We start from the raw sequence: 15,284 nt of genomic DNA, 5'->3' as shown, positions 1-15,284 counted from the left end.
CCCTCAAACACAGCTTCCAATGTGCACGACCACTCCAAGGGAGGGGCGCGACCACTCAGGGAAATTTCACCATTTTGACTATTTCGGCCTGCAAAACACTGTTTTTACTTTGGTTGACTCTTAATGCATGTAAATGATGGATTTTTGGGTAATTTTCATGGCACATGGATACATTTACTCTCCTTTAACACTTCTAGAAGTTTCCTTGATGTAAATAGTGAATATTAAATGCATGAATGGGTTACCTAAGTTTTAGAGGTAAGTTGTTTTGACTGCCTATTATCTAGTGCTCAGTTTAGAATTAGTTCAAACTGCTCCTAGGAAGCTGAGCTCGACCCCTAGAGGTGGGGAAAGGAGTTAGATGATCTATATTATGCCTTCTCTTGCTCATTTTCATGTTTGGACTCTTGAGGGAGAAGCTCTATTGTATATTTCACTTGTATCTCTGCAATTTGAGGAAAAGGAAGGCCAGGGTTTTGCAGACATCATTGGGATTCTTGTGGACTCTTGTGTTGATGGTGTGTTCTCTTATTGTAATTGTAAGTGTGTTTATGTGTTCCATCTCTTTCTTTACTGCAGCATATTAAACAAATGAAGTGATAAAGTTTGAATTCATGCTTGCCATGCTCAGCTTTCAAATTTGTTTAATGTTTATGTTTTCCACTGTCTAGAGAGGATTCAAAGTCATTGTTTGCCCTCTTTAGCTTCTCTTTTTTCTTCTTTGATCATCCATCTCAGCTAAAGGCATCAGCACAAACTCCTACCTTGCCCCAAAGACCCACCTGCAAAAACTGAGCTCAATCCCCGCACCCTGAATCGCACTCCCTCCAATTGCCACCAAAAACACCAAAAACTTTAAATCAACCCCCCTTATCAGTTTACTAGCCTAATATCAGTGTTCCTAATTGGGTCAGCTCATCCTATTGAAAGATCTACCGAGTTTGACCGGAGAGAGCCTTCTCATACCCCGTAGGGCTAGCTACGAGGTGAAATGGTTTGATGTTGCCTTGAAGGTTTACCTTCCTCAGCCTAGGGTGAAATCTCAAGCGCTAACACTCATTACATAGTAAGAAGGCTAATGCCTTTACAACTTGAGCTAAATATTAGGACCAAGAAAGAGATTTAAAATGGCTAAGTGTGAGACAAATAGAGTAAAAGAAAGAAATGCATCCGATCACTGCTCAAACATGGATCAGACACATGAATTCCATTGATGCAGTCCAAGGGAATGCACAAGACTCTTGAAAAGCAATCACACCTTGAAACAATAATAAAGAAAAGTTGCAAAACTTTAATGAAATTAAAGGAAACACATACTAGAGTGAAGATAACATGATTATGGCACTTTTTAGGAAAAAGCAAGAAAAAGTGATAGCGCAAAAGTGAAAACGACACTTGTGAACACAGAGGGATGCAAAGCGATGGTCAAGAACACTCACATAAATAGAAGTAAGATCACAACAAAGGTGAGGGATACTATCAATGAAAGTGCGCATTGACTATTGACATGAGTTGAACATCACACATGCATTTTCTTAATGGACGGTGTCATGCCTATTCAAGTGTGCATAAAGGAAGTGTCCTCATGAACTCATTGAAGACTAAGCATGTGTGTGAAAGTGACTTGGCTGTTAAGAATTGGAAGAAGAATTAAACACTTTACATAACACCAATCAACCATGGAATGATAGATTGTAGGATCCTCAGTGGGCTCCAAAATTAAAGCATGGGAAAAATTTTGGAGGGTTTTGATTGTAGCGTCAACACTTGGCGACACACTGGTATAACTCCAACTTCTATGTTTAGGTTTATTTCTCTAAGTGCAAGGTCTCAGTCTTTTAGGAAGTATTGATTGATGTTGTGGATTACCTTGGCTTCCCTACTTAACTTGGTTATAGATATAGTCCCCTCCATTCCCTTACTCTGTTAAAACATATATCAAGGCTTGCCAGATCACAATTGTTTCAATCTAGGAAAGGGTATTATGTTTGGTGAGTTTAAGATGTTCATAGTATGAATTTCATCTCTAGTATTTCTCTATTGATAGTGGGCCTGGACAATGGCCCGATGAAGTTATTATAGGAGCACAAGCATTGCTTCACTGCTAGCGAGCCTGGATAGTACCCCGACAAAGTCACTTGCTTCACCTCCCAACATAGGAAGCCTTTATCTTCTTTCACCCTTTATTTATTTATTTATTTTAATATGATGTGCTCTAGCACATATTTATTTTACAGGTGGAAGATGGATCCCAACATATTGAGAGCAGAGGAGGTTTCCCCTTCAGAGAAGTATTTATAGACCTCTGATATTTGTTTCCTTGCTTTAAATTTTCCCCTTATTCTTTGTCTACTTGGCTAGATCAACAAGAAAACCCTATTTACTTACAATACTGAGTTTCGGAATGAGGACCCTACAATAGATATGGGCTTTATTGTTCAACCAAAGGTTTTTGGTTCGAGTGGATCATATTTTTCATTCAAACATCATCAACTTTCAATATATGTAAAATCAAGATAGAGAAGAGGCAACAGATAAGCCAAGCATTGTTCATCATCACAATTTTCCTCTTCAATTTTTTCCACATTTGTTTTGAGCCAACAGGAGCATCTTTCCATGCAAAGTCTTAATGAACAAAATGAAAAAAGAAAATACATGAAAAAAAAACAAAACAAAACTAAAAGAACAAAACAAATGGAAGGAGGGATGTAAAGACAATGCATAGAATATACAATAAGAAAACAAACAAATGTAAAGGATCGATGGAGAGAAGGGTATAGGGTGGATGCAATGCAAAGGAAACTAAATGAAAGTAGGCCTACTCCTAACCTAACTATCTAGAAGGTCATGGCTAAGTGTAATGATGTTTCCAATAAAGTGAACGCAATTTTTCCTGGCTTGCAATAAAAAAGATACGAGAAATGAAAACCAATAAATGATAATGTGTGTCAGAAAAGATAAAATATTTAATATCTTGCACAAAAAATAGAAGGTATTCTTAAATAAGTAAAGATGTGTCCTATTACCTATCTTTACCCAACCTTTAACCTTGCCTCTTTGATAAGAACAGAAATCGTACAAGCCTCTACAACTCCTTGTGAAAGTGCCTGCACTTATACTGTCTTCCTTAGAAAACATAAAGAGAAAGTGAAACTTCATTCTAGCAAATAGGATTGCTAAGTAAAATGCCTCCAACTGATTATAGATTGGATCCTAAAATTCAAAAATATCCTCTTAAGAAAACTAAAATCCTTGAAAAGACCATTTCTCAATTAATGTCATGGAATCAAACTGAGAATCATGTGAGGGAAAATAAATCCAATCAAATCCAAAAGGCTTGTCAAGAAAGTGATGACTTGACATAACAATAATTAGAGGATGAAGTTCCTCAACTGCTTGACATGTGTATAAATATTGAGATGGTAAATCACAAAGATCGACTGATATAAAACAACCATCCTTATGTACACTAGTGTGAAAATGATTAATTGAATGACATTCTTTAGAACAAGAACCATGATCAAATGGGATAATTAAGACATAAAATTCTCAATGGGGAGATAACAAATATAAATTATTTTGAACTGCTTTACAAATGCTTGGAATGAAATAATCATCTTCCTCATATGTTTAATGTGATAAACCATCTACTTATCGCTTGCTACAACCAGGAATCTATTCCAAACACATGAAATCAGTCGAGATGTAGTGGATGAAAAAGAGGGACTTGATTTGGGAAGTGACACAAGTATTCATTAATACAAAAAGGAGATCGAGTGCCAAAATGAAAATTATTAGCATTAGAACATTCACAAGAAGGATTGGGGTTTGATTACTTTAAAAATAATGTTATAGGTATGAATCATTCAACCAATTATAATCTTCAAAATGATTAACTTCACAACTCCACTCATTCATGAAAGATATACACTCCAAACCCAACTTAGATATAAGATATTTGTGTGAGGAATGATAAATTGAAACATAATGCTCAATCCAACTAGAAACAAAATCTTGACAGTTAAAAGAGTTGTATTCAAAATAACAAACATCTTCCTAGAAGTAATTTGCATCTAATGAAGCCATGAAAAGGAAATAATTTTGCAGAATATCTGAATCAGATTTAGTTTAGGGGCCTTACAAGAGTCGCTATAACCTAACATAATCTTCAATGAAATATGAAGTGCATCGACTTCCTAACAAGTCCTATAACTTTCAAAGATTGTAGAATTGTATTTTGAGAATTGAATAAGATCATGCATTGTCTATGGATAGCTACCACAAATAATTTCAACCAGATTACTACTATCCAAATGGAAGCCACCTACATCACGGATTTGGTCAAAATTTACATCTTTGACAAACATATTTCCCAAGTGATAAGGTTCTTTTGATTGCACCTCTATGGATGAATAGATTAAATAAATTTCATGAGTAACCTAAACTAAGCAATTATCCCCATGCAAGACTGGAAATGATAAGGAATGGAATGCATACTTGATCAGATTCTTACCTTCTTCTTCATGGTGTATGACCTCACTATCTTATGTCAATTTAAACTCCAACTCATTAGATGGTGAAAAAAATAGAACACAAGGGATAGTGAGGTGAAGAGGGAGTTTCCATAATAACATATTCTCTAACCGAAATACATTCAAGATCTAAATATTTAAAATCAAAATATTCTTGAGAAACCAGAAAACCATTAGGTGCACTTGGGAATTCGTCACCATGTACATCAATAGAATCATCATCCTCAGAATGACAGTTTCCCAATATTTCAGATTAATTATGAAAATATATTTCATTTGATACATGACCTAGATTCTTAGATTCAAAATCAACCAAGGATGGAAGAACATTATTTTGACACGAAGGATTTTGAAGAGGAAAATAAAGATCAAGAAGATCCTCACCTTCATGCTCCTCTACCTCTGGAGAATTACTACCTTGCACTTGATAATTGTTTGGATTTGGAAGAGATTGATCAAGAAGATCAAGGGGCAAGGGATCATGCGAAAGAGATGATGGAGTATGATAGGAATCCAAACCAAATTCAAGGATAAAGCTATGATTGCTAATATCATCTTGAGAAATCAAGGGATTAGCCTTCACCTTGGGATCCATGAACCAATCCAAGGATCCTTCCATTGGATCTAAATCATGAAAAGTGCGAGAAGGTTTGGAAGATGGATTAGCTATTTAATTTCTAGATTTTCCAGTGTCAATGTTATCACAAGGAAGCACCTAAATCGGTATTGGAAAAGGAGGAGGAAAAAGAAAAAAAGGAATTGTATGTTCCTCCTCTAGAATTACAGGTATCTCATAATTTATAAAAGTTGGGAGTACATAAAAATTAGGGGGTTTAGATTTTTCATGTAAAGAAATCCGAACCAAACTTTCAAACATCATTTTAAGGAAATCCCAATCCAAATTGTCTCCAGGAAACTCATAACATAAGTGAAGGAAACGATTAGAAAAATCCTCAATTTATTAGTTAGGGCACATCCTTAGTTGATCAATCCTTTGTATAACATCTCGATAATCATACCTCTCAAAATATTGATGAAGCTCCTTGTGGAATTAATTAAAATAGTGGATATAGGAAGACAGTAAAGTGACACCATTGATTAACAGGAACTTCAAGGGTGAGGAAGAAAAGCACGCAAGCAAACTCTTCATCATCAATTTCGTAATATTCATAAAATTTAAGAAAAATGGAAATGTTATTGGTTATTGATGTTCAATCCCCACCATCAAACTTCAATTGAGACAAGTCATGAAGAGGTTCATCAAGGATTAAAAATTGACTAATAAATAAATTATAGAAACACCCTGGGAGTATGATTTGAGGATGATCCATTATAAATCAGAGATTCAAATCGGCTCAATGGGCACAACTTGTCGTATGGACCTCCTTTTAGCATCAAAATGTTGACAGTGATGGATACCACTAACATACAGGGGGTCTCGCCGATGTGAAGTTCAAATTAGACATCACACTGTTTGGAGTAAGAGCCTCATCTGAAGTATCAGCCCGACCACCATAACACAAGGTTTCATCTGGGTTTCAATAGATAACATAAGATATTATATACACAAACCTTGAATAAGCAAGTAAGATGACATTGTGAGGCACCAATTGCAGGATGTAAAAGGACACCTTCATAAGGGGAGACAAAAAATGAGTCTCTAAGAGGAAAGTAAAAATATTATCCTAGAAGAGGCACATGATAGCATGAAAATATTCATTAGATAAATACTTCAAACAACGATATTAAGATGGATATAACACACATTCAACAAGATAAGTATTGAAGCCATCGAAATAGTTCAATTTATCTAGTACATATGAACAAAACAAATATCATAAACATCCCAAGAATAGTTCTAAAAGATTTACGATATATGCATAAAAATGTGTTGGATCATAGGGCTTCAATTGTAAGGTGAAAGATCCAAGTACATCAAATTACAATGGTGAACACTAGTTCCAATAATGGAACATTAAGTCACTTCTTGCTTCTCCAAATAATAGTTTTTCTCTCCTATGCCAAGTAGAGAAGCCAAGAACAGCTCTCCAAAGCTTAAGCCTCCAAAAAACCTTTTGCTTGAGTTATGAGGTTGCTTTTATAAAAAGAGGAATGACCTTTCATATCCTCATGACTATGTAATTACCCTCATGACTCTTGGACTTCTAGTGTATCCTTTGGGCTTCTAAACAATTCTTGAACTTTTAAATGACTTTGGACTTCTATACAATTTTTGTCCATCTATGACTATGTGACTCTTCATGTTCTACATATGACTCATGGACTTCCACATGTTACTGTTGGCTAGATAAATCGATCTTGTGGACAAGGCCGATCTCGCTAGTATCAAAAGATAGTATAGCAGCAAACAAACAAAGAAACCTATCTTTCTCTAGAAATATACGATTTATAAGTAAATACTACAAAGGTGTTAAGATCCTACCTTAGATCCAATGCTTGTTCATAGCAGTCATCCTTCAATCATTCGAAAGAGTTGCCTTTGAAGAACTGCAATCACAAACAAGAAAGCATTAAATAGCACCTGCATAGCGAATATCATAAATCATGTCTATTATGGTGATCAAGGAATCCATAAAATAAACCACGAACCAACAGCTTATTGAGAAAAACAAACTTATTTGTATTAACTTTGAAGTAGAAGAACCTTACAACCTTTTCAACCATGATGTTGAACAAGCTCTTCTTGGTGTCCAAAATAGGAATTTCCTTTAATTTGACAAGCCTTGCACTCTTCCAAATGAGATCTTAGAGGTATGTAATCTCTCCTCATAAAAAACTCAATTAAAGAAGACTAAGTTCCAGCAGTATTTCACCTAAAAAATATTCAGCTTTTCCAACCTCCCAAGTAACCAGCCGAATGCTTCATTTTATAGTGCAGAGGAAGAGGTTACAGGTCCACCTATGAAGGGATAGAATCCTCCTTCAAAGGGATAAGCTCCTCACATCAAGGGGTTAGCTCCTTAAGGTATATGATGCATGAACCTTAAGAGAGTGAACTTGCCACCTCAAGATTCCTTCTAGAAGCTTCTAGAAATGACTGAAAGTGACTTTTTCAGAATGTACTCGTGCCTTTTTAACTTTTATAGGGGTCCACACTCTTAAAATAGAGATAGAGCGGTCAGGTGCACAGGAGACTTGACCATTAGGTGTGGGACCACAGGTAACACTAAGAGAAAGTGTGGAACCAGAGTTTTAAAGACTTTTGGGGGCTTCCTCTTATTTTAAAGGCTTGATATGAGGAACTGAGGCTTTAGACTTATAGAGGGAGAAAGTATGAGTGATAATTAACTCACACAGATAGCAGAATGTCAAGATGAAAATTTTTAGTGCAACAGATTGCCCCCTAAAGTGCGAAGTCTATAATAGATGAAGATAGAGTCTGCCATTTATGAAGAGTGAAGTACTTTATCATTTCAAGGATCATCTTGTGGACACCCCAGTCGGAGCCTGTAAAAGCATTCAATGCAACATATATATATATGTAAACATATCATCGCTGAGGTAGGCATTCTCATACTCAGATCAAAACTTACTAGAAAACTAACTAAACTATTTTGATACAAGAATGATTTTGTAATACATCAAGAGTATAGACATGTGTAGACACAGTATGGACACAGCTATCTATTTATGATTAGTCCACTATATAATGAATAACAAAATTCCTCGGAGCCTAGATGGTAGAAACTAGATCCAAGGTCTTGATTTCCACTTCCCGAACTAGTACGATTCTATCCATGTGAATGAATGTGTCGAAGTCGAACATGGTAGAAACCACTTGATCCAAATTGGGTCCATAGAATACTGTCAATGAACCATGACTGTATCAGGTCGAACAAATCTCTAAAGAATTCCAGAACAGTGATCAAAGACACCCTGAACCAATGGCAATGGAAACCAACGTGGAACGACGAGGACCTCGGTCAAAGCACACTGACCGAGGCCCATGGAGACTGCTTGGGAGGCCAAAGTAGCCCCTGGGAGCCTCGAAATGGGAAAAAGAGTTGATTTTTGATGTGAGATTAGTGCCTAGTGCTAGCGCTATGCAAACGGGGCCAAACTGGGAAAGCCCAAGCACTTGGTCACGTGGGGGAAAAAGCGCTAAACGTACAAGGCAAGACCCATGCTCTGGAAACTGATGGTTTTTATTGGGGCACCCTTAAATGGTAAGAGGTTTTGGATGAAAGCAGAGCAATTCCATACAACGATCGACGCATGGCACGCAAAGGTGAGAGAAAACCGTCGTTGATCACACGCTATCGGTCGAGCAAGTCAACAGTGTGAAACGTGCGTATGGCGTCAAATTTGGAGGGCCCAAATCGGACGGCTGAGGTCATGCCTAATGGGAAGAAGCAGAACTGGCAGGGAATTAAGCCACTTTTTAAAGGGATTTGAAATCCGTTTGACCGCCATGGTGGAGGAAGAATGCATCCATGACGTAACTAAAGAAACGAATCGACGAAGCATGCTAGTGTTGTTTAGAGGAAGATAAGTGGCAATTCCCTGAGCACTGATGATGACACCGAACAAGGAACTCCAAGCGCAACTGCAGAAGGCGAATTGATAGAGGTGGAAGAGGAACCAAACAAGCATAGGGATCAAATGGCGAAAGCCATGAATAGAGACAATCAAATCAGTGGGGAAGTTAGACACAGAGAGAAGAGTCGAGAGACGAAGAAGTGGAACAGTGAACCCAGAGGGGAGGCCTGAACACAGAGAATAGTAAAGCAGAGCAGAAGAGATAGAGGGCCAAGCTGATCAGCAGCAGCATCGAGCAGTAGAGAGCTTGAAGATTCAAGCCATCCTATAGAGGAATCTGTCTAGACTGAAAATCATATTTGGATCTTTCCACTGTAGACCAGAAGGTCACAGAGCTGGTAGGAAGAAGAAGAGTCTGTGTACTCCAGTGGCTTGGGGAACCCAAGGACCACCTTACCAAGTAAAGCTTGCTTCAGGTGAACTGACATTGAGTCCCTGTATTGTAAATTCTCTGCCCAAAGGCACAATAAAACAAGGCCACCACTAAAAGCTGGACCGGAGATGTATCCCTGGAGAATAGGGTGAACTCCTTATTAAAATTGCTTGTGTCTTTGTGTTTGCTTACTGTATTTCTCTGCATTCTTTCCTTTTTCTTTTGTCTCTGTATTGGCAGTCTAATCGATTTGTTGCTTCAATAACACAGAACACACACACCAGCACATGAGTCTGTAATACCTTAGTTTAATAAATCTTTAATTGATGTCACTCATAGGGTGAATATCAGGTCAAGTGGTATCAGAGCTCTAGGTTGTAAGGTTAGACAAGCTTGTGTTGGTTTAGCTGTGAATGCTCACAAGATCAAAGCTCAAATTAGGAGAAGGAGAGTTGGTGGAAACTAATCCTGAAATTGGGAGAGTCTATTCTCAGAAAACAATGTTAGTGGAAGGTTTTCTTGGGCCAGACCCTGAATTCATAGAGATTTTCCTAGCTATAAAGTCTATGGTTGAAGAAATGTACAGAGACTTTAGAAAGCAAAAGGTGGAAGATGCATCAGGCTCCAAGCAAGAGAAAGAAGAAGATGAGTCTCACTTCCATGACAACTCCAAAGGAAAGGGGAAAGAGGAAAGCTTTCTCACACCTCCTAATAGCCCTGTGCATAATAAGAAAGCATCTTTGATTAAGTTAGATGTTAAATTTGATTTGCCTATATATGATGGAGAGCTAAATGCTGAAAAGTTGGACAATTGGATTAGACAAATTGATGTTTATTTCAGGGTGCAGAACTTAAACTCTGACAAGAGTAAGATTTAGCTAGCAAGCCTACGCCTAGGAGGCATTGTATTGGTTTGGTGGGAAGGTAGAACCCAAGCTAATATGAAAAGACATGGTAAGACCATCTCTATCTGGAGTGACTTTGTTTCTAAAATCAAAAGTCAGTTCTATCCTTTGGCCTACATGCAACAAGCCATGATGAGTTGGCAAACTCTTCGACAGTTGAAGGGGCAAGGTGTCCAAGGGTATACTCAAGAATTTAGAAAGAGAGCATTGATGTTGGGTATCTCATTAGACTCACCAGAGACTCTTTTGAAGTACATTGGTGGTCTACACAGCTACATGAGGCATACCATCCTCATGTTTAATCCCACTAGTATAGATGAGGTATCTGTACAAGCTACTCATCTAGAAGCTAGAGGAAAGAATGGAAATCCAGAAGTTGGGGTACAATCCCAACCCACTATAAGCAAGAGCAAGGAGAAAAGAAAGCAAAAGTGGAAAGCAAGGAAGGCTAACACTGCACAGAAAGCTAAAGCTTCATGCACTCACTGTAAAAAGGAGGGGCATGATGATGAGCATTGTTGGATTCTGCATCCAGAGCTAAGACTTGAGAAGTCTGAGGGCAAGAAGAAGAAGAAAGTTGTAGCTATTCAGAAATATTTGGGGTCAGACTCGGGAGATGAAACAAATATAGCAGCCACGGGTATAAAAGGTAATAATTCTGAAGCATCTACTAGTAATTCTGCTCAATCTGTTATTAATGAAAAAAATGAGAGAAAAAGACATGAACTTTTCCATATTCGAATTATTTCCAAAAATCAAAAGATTGATACTTTGTTTGATAGTGGCTCACAAGTAAATCTAATTTCCGAAGCAATTGTAAAGAAATTGGGATTAGTAAATACACCTCACAAGAAACCATACCCATTAGGATGGTTGAATGATAAAGCACAACTACAAGTGACTAGACAGTGCAAACTCAAGTTTTCTTATGGGTCAGCATTTGTAGATGAGGTTGAGTTAGACATAATTCCTTTGGATATATGTGGAATTGTTTTAGGAAGTCCTTACTTGTATGATAGAAATGCTATTTTAAATAGAGCTGAGATCAAGTATCTACTTGTTAAAGAGGGAATCGAATACTTTGTAAGAGCTCATAAGCTCAAGAATAATTACACTCTCATAAACATAGGACAGATGAAAAGAATGATAAATTCATGCAAACAATTCTTACTGATGGTTCTAAAGGAAAAGAAACCTAATAAAACCAATGTATTTGAGGGCTTTAATGCTGAACAGCAAGCTGATATAGAAAAGGTTGTTTTAGACTATGATGTATTGTTTCAAGAACCTAAAGGTCTTCCACCCAAAAAGGGAATAGTACATGATATTATTTTGCAGCAAGATGTTCCATTGCCTAACATTCAGATGTACAGGTTGTCTACTTTAGAGAATGTTGAAATCAAGAAGCAGGTGCAGGAGTTACTCAAGAAGGGCTTCATCAAGCCTAGCACATCACCATGTGGGTCACCAATCGTTTTGGTGAGAAAGAAAGATGGCTCGTGGAGAATGTGCATTGATTACCAAGCACTAAATATGATAACAATCAAGAATCATTATCCCCTTCGTTGCATAGATGATCTTCTAGATCAATCAAAGGAAGTTGTTTATTTCACCAAGTTGGATTTGCACAGAGGATACCATTAGGTCAGAGTTACAGAGCAAGATGCATGGAAGACTACTTTCAAAACAAAGTAGGGATTGTATGAATCGCTGGTTATGCCTTTTGGCTTGACCAATGCCCCTGCTACTTTCATGAGATTAATGAATGATGTACTCAGACCTTTTCTTGATGATTTTGTCATTGTGTATCTGGATGACATTATGATTTTTAGTAAAACGTGGGAAGAACATTTAAAGCATGTTAAGCAGACATTATATGTTTTGAAAACAGAAAAACTTTATGTTAAACTCTCAAAATGTGAATTTGGCAAAACATCTCTAAACTACTTGGGTCATATAGTAAGGGGAGGTGAATTAAAATAGATCCCTCTAAAGTGGTGGTCATTGTGAACTGGCCTAAACCCAAGTCTGCTACAGAAGTGAAAAGCTTCTTAGGAGCAGCACAATATTGGAGGAAGTTTATTTCTAACTTCTCCTCGATTGCAGCTCCTTTACATGCTTTAACGAGATTGAATAAGGTGTTTCAGTGGGGAGGCAAACATTAGAAAGCCTTTGACACTTTGAAAGAGAAAATTAGTACAACACCTGTACTAGCACTGCTTGATTTACAAAGACCATTTGAGATCCAAACTAATGCCAGTGACTATGCCATGGGAGCAGTGTTGACACAACACGATAAACCCATATGCTATCATTCTAAGACTTTTAATCATATAGTAGTTAACTATCCTACATATGATAAAGAATTGTATGCAGTAGTTTAGAGTGTGAAAAAGTGGAAACTTTTTTTAATGGGCAAAGAGACAGTAATACAGACCGATCATCAATCGCTTCAATATCTACACTCCCAAACTAAGTTGTAGCAATCAAGACATTACAGATGGATGGGGTTTCTACAATAGTTTCATTTAGTCATCAGATATAAAAAAGGAATACATAACAAGGTTGCAGACATGTTATCTAGACCCATTATAAATGCATCTACCATACTTAAGCATAATTCAGTGCTACATGAAAGCTACATTGAACAATATGCTCAGGATATGGACTTTAAAGATGTATATGCAACTTTGAGCCAAGGCAAAAGAGTAGAAGAATTGGACTATCATATAAAGGACTAACTCTTATATCATTGTGGGAAGCTCTGCATTCCACAAACTGAGAGGATAAAGATAATTAGGGAATCACTCACTTCTCTGATATCAGGTTGCTTTGGCGTAAGCAAAACAATTGCACAACTGCAAAGATTCTGCTATTGGCCGAAAATGAGTGAGACAGTTTCTAGATATGTAAGAGGGTATGCCATGTGTGCTAAAAGCAAGCCGAACGATAGAAAAATAGGCTTGTACACTCCATTGCTAGTTCCTTCTCACCCTGGGGAAAGTATTTCCATGGATTTCATTGGAGGACTGCCTAAATATAAGAAAGGTCATGATTATCTATATGTTGTTGTGGATAGGTTCACCATAATGTGTATTTTGATACCTTGTAGTAAACAGATTACAACTTAACAGACTACAAAATTATTCTTTGAACATGTATGGGTTCGTTTTGGATTACCCGCTTCCATTGTATCTGATCGAGACACCCGATTTGTGGGGAAGTTTTGGTCGAGTCTGTGGGAACTGATGGACACCAAGTAGAAGAAAATAACAAATTTTCATCCACAAACAGATGGCCAGACAGAAGTAGTTAACAGGACAGTGATCCAGTTACTGAGAGGTTATTGCAGCAAACATCCTAAGCTTTGGGATGAACACTTGTGTTATGTGCATTGTTTTACAACAGAGCCAAACACTCTTATACATAAAGATCTCCTTTTGAGACCTGTTTTGGTTTCACACCAAGGTCTCCTTTGGACTTTGTCTTTGGTAAAGATACCATGGTTGATGGACACAGTGATGTGGACAAGGCAACTAGGTTCATTGAATAGATCCAGGAGATCCACCAGGCAGTACAGGAACAACTAGAAAAGAGCCAGGCCAAGTACAAGGATAGGCATGATAAACATCGGATGGAGCGTAGTTTTCAAGTTGGAGACCAAGTCTAGCTGTATATCAACAAGGACAGGATGCAAGGTGAAGGTAAAAAGCTAAAGCCTATCAGGTATGGATCCTTTAGGATACTTGAGAAGATTGGTGAAAATGATTTTTGCCTTGATCTACCAGCTTACATGCACATCTACTCAGTCGTAAATGCAGATTGCTTAAGTTTATCTGAACCTTCAATGATTGAGGACCCTGAAGAGCAAAGTCAATTGCCTTCTATTGATGACCTACTACCTGAATATCTTAATGAGCTGCAGGAAGACACAGTACTGGACAGGAAGGTAAGAATGATGCATAGGGGAGATGTCGAATACCTCAGGATTGGGCTCAAAGGTTCAAAGCCGAGCAGTGCAAAGTGGATTGAGATTGGACAAGTGATAAAACAGTACTCTCACTTAGTCGATGCTTGAAAACCAACTTTTAGTGATCCAAAATCTTTTTCAGTGGGAAGGCCATGATCCGAATTGGGTCCATAGAAGACTGTCAAATAACCATGATTGTATCAAGTTGAACAAATCTCTACATATTTCCAAAACTGAGATCAAAGACACCCTAAACTAGTGGCAATGGCAGCCAATGTGGAATAACGAGGACCTCGGTCAAAGTGCACTGACCGAGGCCCATGGAGACTATGTGGGAGGCCAAAGTAGCCCTGGGAGCCCCAGAATGGGAAAAAGAGGTATTTTTTGATGCGTTTGGTGTACAGGGCTAAAATGGGAAAGCTTGAGCACTTAGTCGCGTGGGGGAACTGGAGGATCGCGGGTGGAAAAGGGAAAAAAGTGCTAAAAGTACAAGGCGGGACCCACGCTTTGGAAACCCACGGTTTTGATCGAGGCACCCTTAAACGGTAAGAGGTTTTGGATGAAAACAGAGCGATTCCATACAAAAATCAACGTGTGGTAGGTGGAGGTGAGAGAAAACCATCGTTGATCGCGTGCTATCAGTCGAGCAAGTCAACTGCGCGAAACATTTGTATGGCGTCAGATCTAGAGGGCCTAGATCGGATGGCTGAGATCGCGCCCAATGGGAAGAAGCGAAACCGAAAGGGAATTAAACTATGTTTTAAAGGGATTTTAAATCCATTTGACTGCCATGGTGGAGGAAGAACACATCCATGGTGTAACTGAATAAACAAACCAACAAAGCATGCTAGCACTGTTTAGAGGAAGACAAGTGGCAACTCCCTGAGCACTGATGATGATGCCGAATAGGGAACTCCAAGCGCAGCTGCAGAAGGCGAATTGAC

This window comes from Pinus tabuliformis, chromosome 9, assembly GCF_031772625.1.
Source record: "Pinus tabuliformis cultivar Carrire ecotype Pingquan chromosome 9, CPIR1, whole genome shotgun sequence".
Taxonomy (NCBI): domain Eukaryota; kingdom Viridiplantae; phylum Streptophyta; class Pinopsida; order Pinales; family Pinaceae; genus Pinus; species Pinus tabuliformis.
This window is presented reverse-complemented; position numbering follows the sequence as displayed.